An 8,813-nucleotide genomic window follows, 5' to 3' on the forward strand; every position below is an offset into this window, starting at 1 on the left:
CCAATATGAACAAACAAAAATAATACAGAAAATGTTGAAAACCAGATCGGACCTCACATGCATCAGAAGGGGAATCAACTGACAGGGTTTTAGCCCCTCAAGTCAGGTTGTGCATCTTGCTTTTCCTGACATAAAACTCTCTTTGTACATATATGAGTGTCACCAGATTTCTTTCTCTATTTAAATTGGCCTAACAAAGCCTCATTTCTATTATGAGACAAGAAAAACTCACTCTATAGAGACAAAGCTTATTAGTGGTTAAGGGGGTGTGGACAGGGGTGGGGAAAGGAAGCAGGGGGTACACTGATGGGAAAATCACATGGATTATGGGTGTGGGCGTATGGTTGTTATTATTGCTGTCAGTAATTATAAAATCATGCAATGTAGAATTGGTAAAAATTGTGCGATATATTTATTTACAATCCAAAAAAATACCTTATCATTTGATCTCCCTTTTGACCCATTTTAAAGTTGTTTCAGATGTTTGTAAAGTGAGGGGGAAACACACATGGATCAAGTCTTGGTGAAGTCCCTTATGACCATAGACCAGGGACGTCAATAGCGTTGGTATTCTGTGGCGTGTTTTGCAAAACGGATTATTGCAGATGCAGTTAGATGAAAATTGAACACCTTACCATTTGATCTCCCTTTGGTTAATTTTAAATTTATTCTAGTTTTTAATATTTTTGGATTCATTTTCCTCTTTTGTATGTGTATGTTTTATATGTTTTTCTGCATAAGAAATCCAGGATAGGGAAAGAAAGTGTTTTGAAAATGATGGTGGCAGCAATTGTACAATTATGCTCGATCTAACTGAATTATGGATGGTTATAATATCTGTAAGAGCTCCCAATAAAATGATTTTTAAAAAAGAAAGAAATCTAGGAGAGGTAAATCTATAGCGAGAGTAACTTGATAACTGGTTTCTTGGAGGCATGGCAGAGGAGGCTGGGGGAGTTGGGGAGCTAATAATAAGGAGTACAAAAAATAAGAACATGTTCTAAATTGATTGTGGTGATAATTGCGCAGCCCTTTTTAATATGATTGAACAATTGAATTGTATGATATGTAAATGATGTGCCAATAAAAATGTTTTTAAAATACCTGCAAATAAAGGAAAAAGGAGTAGCAGCTGAGTCTGATTATGTACAATTTAAAACCTCATGGGATTTGGTTCTTTGGTTTGGAGCTTTATAGTCACATAGACCATTTCAGTTAATTGGCCTGCTAATTCTTATGTCCTACCTCCTAAAATTCCTGTGTTGTGGCTAGGGTCTTAAAAGCTGTCAGTGGTCACCTAAGCACAACAATTCATCTCAAGTCGCCTCAAAAAAGAGAGGAAGGAGGAGGGTCAGGAGTATAGGGATAGGACTGTGTGGCTAAATGCCCTTACGGATAAGAGCTACCTCTTTCGTCTGGAGACCAGAAGCATTGAATGGTGCCCGGCTACCATTTCTGATATTTTGATAAAAGATTTCCTAGAAAAATTCTGATGAAAAGAGAGGAATGCAGAACAGAATTCCAAATTCCCATGGAATCTTTATAGCCATAGAGGGTAGATGAACCATGGAAATTATTGACCACAGATAATCTTTAAACCTTTCATCAAAATACTTCCTATCATCATCATAAAATCAAACACTACTTTAGCTTAACTAGTAAAAAAGAAGGCTTCCTTGAACATTATGTTTTTAAAAATTATATGGGACCAAAGAGCGACACCACCTCCAAAGATTATATAGGAACCTTAGGAGGCAGTGAATTTATCTGAGAAACAGCTCAGAAACAGAGAGAGAATGGCTGCACAGTGCAAAGACTGGAATCAATGTCTCTAAAACAGTGTATGCATGAATTAATCTAGCCTTTGCTTTCTATATCAACAACAAAATAAATAAAAATTAGGAGAAAAAGCATTGTAGAAAATAAAGAGATGCCTTTTTCTCCATTTGAATGTGTGGACTGATATTCATTTCTGATATATTTAAATACGCAAACACCTTTCCCCTGGAAGAATTCAGCAATATCAATTGAGTACCTGCTTAGTGGCAATCCATGCTCTAGTCTAGATGGTAGAGTTAAAGCAATGAAAAGAACTGAGGCCCTTCCTAAAGGATCTATCAACGAACAAGACTAAAGACTCCTCCTCAAAGACATTACCAGTGGTCAGTCTAGAAACACACACGTCCACATCGAGACACATATGGGTACCTGCAAAAAGCAACATGAAGGCAAGATATGGGAGAGAAAGCATGATGGCCAAGGAAGACATGGCACTGGGTGGCCAGGAAAGGCCATCCTGATAAGGTGGCACCTAGTAGCAGGGCCTGATAGGAGTGCAGGCATTAGTCCCACATGGCAGCACGTGGGCGAGCAGCAGCAGCAGCATTCATGCTTCCCTATGTAGGGTCAGCAGTTTGAAACCACCAGCTGCTCCGTGGGAGAAAGACGGGGCATTCTGCTCCCTTAAAGAACTGCAGTCCAGTCCCAGAAACCAATAGGGGCAGTTCTACTCTGTCCTATGAGGTCCTATAATGACCCATAAGGTCACTGGGAGTTGGACTCAACTCGATGGCAGTGAGGGAGAGGAGCTGGAACTGATTCTGTGGTGCTTAGCGACACTGCAGGACCAGCCTGGGACCCATGTCCTGGTGGTGGTTGTTGTTGCCATTAGGTATTGTTCAGAGCCATCCTAGCCACCCTCTGGACAGTAAAACAAAACACTGCCCAGCTCTATGTCATCCTCACTGGGCACTTAGTGCACAAAACCTGCTCAGGAAATACTGAATAGACGATAACCCCCACATGATCATTTACATTAAGAAATAATTCAGAGAACATAAAAAATGAGTATATAGAACACAAGCTTGACCCATATGCCCATAGCCCAAGTAAGCACCTCTAACCCTTAATACCATGTCTGCTGCTGCTGTTGTTGCCATGGCATCAGCTTCAATGTGCGGGGATCCAGTGTGCCACAGAATGGCCTGGTCCTACGCCATCTTCACGATCTCTGACATGCTTGATTCCGGATTAATTTGGGTTAACCTATCTCAGTGGAGTTTCTCTCATTTGGGGTGACTATCATGAAACCCTGGAGGCACACTAGTTAAGCCCTGGATTGTAGCCCTCTGCTTCTGTGAGATTACAGCCGGGGAAACTCTATAGCGCAGTTCCACTCTGTCCTGTGGAGTCGCTATCAGTTTGAATTGATTCAAAGAAAATGGGTTTATGGGTTACTGGAGCAAACATGACACACCTTCCTGGCCATGAGACTTCTCTAGGACACGTCCAGTGCGAGGGAGCCGTGTTTGCTTCTTAGGAGGCTTGCTTCTAAGTAGCAAATCTAAAACAGATGTGTCCATTGTTCTTTAGATGATTGTAGATGTTTATTTTTTTAAGCAAGACAATCATATCCCATTTTCTTCATTTGTTTGAATTATGGTTGTGAAATATCATATTTTTTACAAAAAAACATATTGGGGTTCATATAACATTCCATACATCAATTGTATCAAGCATATTTGTACATATGTTGCCATCATTTTCTAAACATTTACTGTACATATTCATATATAAGCTGAGTTTTTCAGCATGTTTTTAATGCAGTGTTTGTGGTAAAATTAGGTGCCTTGGCTGATATTCAGGTCGGCTTATACTTGAGTATATATGGTACTTTCTATTTGAGCCCTTGGTATCAGCTCCATTTTTTTCCCTCCCTCCCACCCTTGTGATCCCTTGATAAATTATAATTGACTTCATATCTAACACCAGCCACTGTCTCCCTTCATCCACGTTTCTGCTGTTCACCCCCCCCCCCCCCCCCCCCGGGGAGGGGTGTGTGATTATGCACCAATCATTGCAATCAATTCCACCTTTTCTCCTGAAAGACAGGACTTGGGGTCATGATAGTGGGGTGCGGAAGCCTCAAAGAACCAGAGGAATATTGTGTGTGTCATGGTGTTATACTGTGCCCTATTGACTGGTCCCTTCCTTGCGACCCTTCTGTGAGGGGATATCCTATTATTTACAGATGGGTTTGGGGACTCTGCTCTGATCCCCCTTGTTCTCAACAGTATCTTTTTTGTTGTTGCTTTAGGTCTTCTGGTGTCTGCTACCTGGTCCTGTCGACACCTCATGATCGCACAGACTGGTGTGCTTCTCCCATATGGGCCTGTTGCTTCACTGCTAGGTGGCCACTTGTTTAACTTCAAACTTTACGACTCCAGACACTAGATCTTCTGATAGCCAAGCACCATAAGCTTTCTTTACATTTTCTTTTTTTTCCTTTGATCTTTTAAAAAATTTTACATTTTATTAGGGGCTCATAACAACTCTTATCACAATCCATACATATACATACATCAATTGTATAAAGCACATCCGTACATTCTTTTCCCTAATAATTTTCAAAGCATTTGCTCTCCACTTAAGCCTTTTGCATCAGGTCCTTTTTTTCCCCTCCCTCCCCGCTCCCTCCTCCCTCTCTTTACATTTTCTTATGCACCCACTTTGTCTTCAGTGATCGTGCCAGGAGGGTGAGCATCACAGAATGCCAGGTTGTTAGAACAAAGTGTTCTTACATTGAGGCAGGGCTTCAGCAGAGGCCCAAAGCCACTCGACCTCACTGAGATCCAGCTTGTCTCTAATTGGCTTCCAAAACCTTGGCAAAAGGGTCTTGAGGGATGGATATAAGAGTCAGAGGGGATGTTTAGCAGGAAGAACCACCACAGGCCACCACACGTGGCAGACAAGCACAGTGTGGGAGTGTGATTTCTCAGAGCCCCTGGGACCCTGTCTGCAGGAGGCCAAGCCTGGTGTCTTAAACGGGAGCTTCCTGGCTTCATAGGACACTGGGCTTTGTCTTCATGGGTGAAAATACTTTTGTGAAATGTTCCCCGTGTGCTTGGAGTTGAGGTGTTGGAACATTTCCTGGAGAGACATTTTGTTCCTCAAGAGGCCCCTGCCTTTAATGCTAGTCGCCGCCCCAGCTGTTGCTCATTCTTTCTGTAGGAATGACTCAGCTTGGGCCAGTGTCTAGGACCCCGGGCTTCTTAAAGGAACCAGACTAGTCAGTAGCACAATGAAACCTAACTTCAACAAGGCAAAGCCAACTAACGGCAAAACCATAGAGTTGAAAACATAAGACTTATTTATTTTCAATAACTCTTCAATTTTGAAAATAAGTATGTGGTTAGGTTCGTTGTTGTTTGATCGAAAGGATTCAGTGGGAACCAGACAGCAGCCCAGAGCTCTTTTTGACTCCACCTTCCATCTTCTCTGGAGGCTGCTTGGTCTGGGAAAGTCCTGGGACCTGCACTTCTCACCCTCCTCGGACAGCGGTTCTCAATCCATGGGTCGCGACCCCCTGGGGAGAGAGGTGTGTCAAACGACCCTTTCACAGGGGTCACCCGATTCATAACAGTAGCAAAAGTACAGTGATGAAGTAGCAACAAAAATAATTTTATGGTTGGGGGGGTCATCACAACATGAGGAACTGTATGAAAGAGTTGAGGCATCAGGAAGGTTGAGAACAGCTGTCCTAGGAGCTGCTTTTGAGTCCATTCTGATGCATGGTGGCTTCATAGATGCAGAGGAGAATGTTCCAAATGGCTGTCAAGGTGGGACCTTTCAGAAGATCGTCAGGCCTGTTTCCATGGTGCCTCAGAATGGGTTTGAACCCCCAAACTCTCAGGATATAGTTGAACACTCAGCTGTGCCACCCAGGACCCCTGTGTCCTCTTGGCCTTGGTAATAAAGAATAGCCAAAGGGCAAGCTTATAGTCAGAGGACAACCAGGGCCAGCTGCTGTAGAATTAGTTCTGACCTGTGGCCAGTGTCATCACTAAGGGGGTGCACAGGGGATGGGGTTCAGACCGAATCAGGGGACACTGACAGAGGGGCAGTACTCAAAATGTCCATACAATTTGGGGGCAGAATTTCAGCAGAATTTTAATCTTAATTAAAAGATCCTGTAGCTATCACCAAACATGTTTTCTAAGTTGGGATTGCACATAGCAATCCATCTACTGGGTTAAAAGTCTTTGTTAATTTACTTTTGGAACCCTCTGTGTATTGCCGTCTGGTCAGAGCTGTCATTCATACACAACTACAATGGCCCTCGGATCAGGTGGTTTCAACCATGCTGTTGTTTTCATGGCAGCAAAACTCTGGTGGTGCAGTGGTCACCTGTTGGGCTGCTAACTGCCAGGTCAGCAGTTCACACTCACCAGCCCCTGCTGTAAAGAGCTAGAGTCTAGAGTGTCAGGAATCCACAGGAGCAGTTCTATCCTGTCCTATAGTGTCACCATGAGTGGGAATCAACTCAATGGCCATAATTTGGAATGTTTTGTTTTGCTTCATATGCTGTCAAATTTTCTGGAGTTTCAGCTACAGTAGTGTGGTAATTAGCATGTGTGAGCCTCCTAGCAATAACTTTTTTTTAGAACAAAATAGTAATTAAAGGAAAAGGAGAAAATCAAAAGAGACTCAGTTATGAATGAGTCCTTACTACTTACTATTCTTTGCAGGCTACTAAAAGTACAATGGACTGTCAAAATAACAAACCAATCTGCCTTGGCAGGGGTGCAGCCAGAAGGCTCCTTAGCGGCAAGGATGGTCAAGCTTTGTCTCTCACATGCTTTAGACAAGTTGTCAGGAGAGACCAGTCTCTGGAGAAGGACACCCTGCCTGGTAAGTGGAGGGGCAGCGATGGGCTCAAACATTGGAAGAAATGTGAGGATGGCCCAGGACCACGCAGGGTTTTGTTCTGATTACATAGGATTGCTTTGGGTCCGTGCCAAATAACAAGTAATTATTTACCAGTTATCACTAATAATATTATAATTCAATGTAGAAACAATTCGCAAATCTGTTTTGCTGTTCCTATTTATATGATCTAAGAAATAGCACATTTCAGCCATTTATACATATCGTTACCCCACAGTGTTGTACGGTCCTAAGTGATAACCAACATTCCTAAGGATTGTGTATGGTCTGGCTACAGGAGGAGGTTCGTGGGGCAGAGGGCATGGCGACATGATGAGTCATCGCAGGGAGGCCGCTGCTCAGGGCGACCCCACAGGAGACCAAGTAGACTTGCGCTCCGTAGGCTTTCAGTCTCGGACTTTTCAGAAGTCAATCATCAGGCCTTTATTTGGAGGGACCTCTGAATGGACTCAAATCTCCAACCTCGGGGTGTGGACTCAAATCTCCAACCTCTTGGCAAACAACCCAGCGTACTCACGGCTGGTACCACCCGGGGACTCTCTCCCACAGGTAGTGTTTTTGAGGAAAGGCCACTTGTACAGATGAGCCAACATTTTCAGGCTCTCAGGCTGTTTGGGGGCTGGTTGCTGAAGCTGCCTTTACGCACGAGCAACAAATGACTTTATTCAGGACTCACACTACTGAAAGGAAAACACACGGAGGCAGAACAAAATGAGTGGGAGATTTAGAAGGGTATATTAAAAAAAAAAAACCTCCCAGACCACCAACAAACAAAATGTCAGTTTGGGCTGAGATGATGAGAGGCAGATGGAGAATGGAGCCCAGGTGCCCAGGTGGGAGGGATGCATCTGAGGACAGAGCAGCGGCACCATCTGAGCCGTCACAGTCCAAACCACCCGACCCCCTTCCCTTTCCCGTCCTGTGACAGTGCCTGCTGCTTTTCCTCTTTCCCTGTTGCCAAGGGGATATGCTACCTTTCCAACCCGAAACCACAGCCTGATGGAAGCAGACACCCCAGGGGAGGAGCGGAGCGAGCAAAGCAGCTAGGATGATTGTCCTGATTCCTCATCTCGCTCTCCAAGCTCTGAGCTGCAGTCTCCCATCCCCGAGATCATCAAATGTGCATTAGGCTGCCTCTACTTACAATCAAGTCACAGTGGGCTGTTGGCGGCTTTGAGCTTAACCAGATCCTCAGTTTAATTCTATCATGTGGCTTCTAATGCCTTCGTTCAGAGCCTCTGGCAACGGAGTCAGAAAGTCATTTTCCAATTGCTAATACCCTCTCCCTTCAGCACCCAGCCTGCCAGAGTCGTTTATGACTCACAGTCTGAATAGTCCCAGAAAAAGGGTTGTGGGTTTTTTTCTTCTTCTTCCTTTTTTATCTTATGGCAAGATGGTTTCCAGAAAATAACCCTCTCTGCAGGACAAGTGGCCAGGAGAGCGCGGTTCATTTTATAACCAGCACACTCGCAAGGGCGGCGGCGTGACGGCTGTGTCAAGAAGAACGTGTCACCAACGCTCTTTCTGTGGCCGGTGTTAGGTGCAGGTGCTTGTTTGTATCTGCACCCCCTCCTTTCCCGATGGCTGCGATGGTGTGCATCCTCTCAGTGTGTGAACGTTTCGCTCACCTGTTCCAGCAGCCTTGAGGAAAGGCACAGACACTCTCTAGGAGGGCAGGGTGTTTGCATCCCCAGCTCCCGGTGCTTGGTGTTCACGGGGCTAGTTCCAGTCACAAGTTAATTCTGACACTTTGCCATCCGCCGTGTGCAAAGCAGCACGACTCCATAGGGGACTTCAAGGTCATGGCCTTTCAGAAGTAGATGGCCAGGTTCATCTTCTGAGGTGTCTCGGAGTGGGTTTGAACTGCCAACCTTCAGCTAGCCCTTGAGTGCTGAACCAAGGATCTTTGACGCCTGCTAGAGACCTCACGGCTGTGGAACTGCTCATTAATATTTATTGTTGAATGAGTTGGAGTACTTTCTAATGAGTACTTTGTCGTGAGAGCTTGGCCTTCTTTTGAATTCTATGTTGCAAAAAAAAAAAAAAGTTGTTTATCCATCTGAGAATTAAGGAGGAACGTTTGGCCT

The sequence above is a fragment of the Tenrec ecaudatus genome, chromosome 9 (assembly GCF_050624435.1).
Source record: "Tenrec ecaudatus isolate mTenEca1 chromosome 9, mTenEca1.hap1, whole genome shotgun sequence".
Classification (NCBI taxonomy): Eukaryota; Metazoa; Chordata; class Mammalia; order Afrosoricida; family Tenrecidae; genus Tenrec; species Tenrec ecaudatus.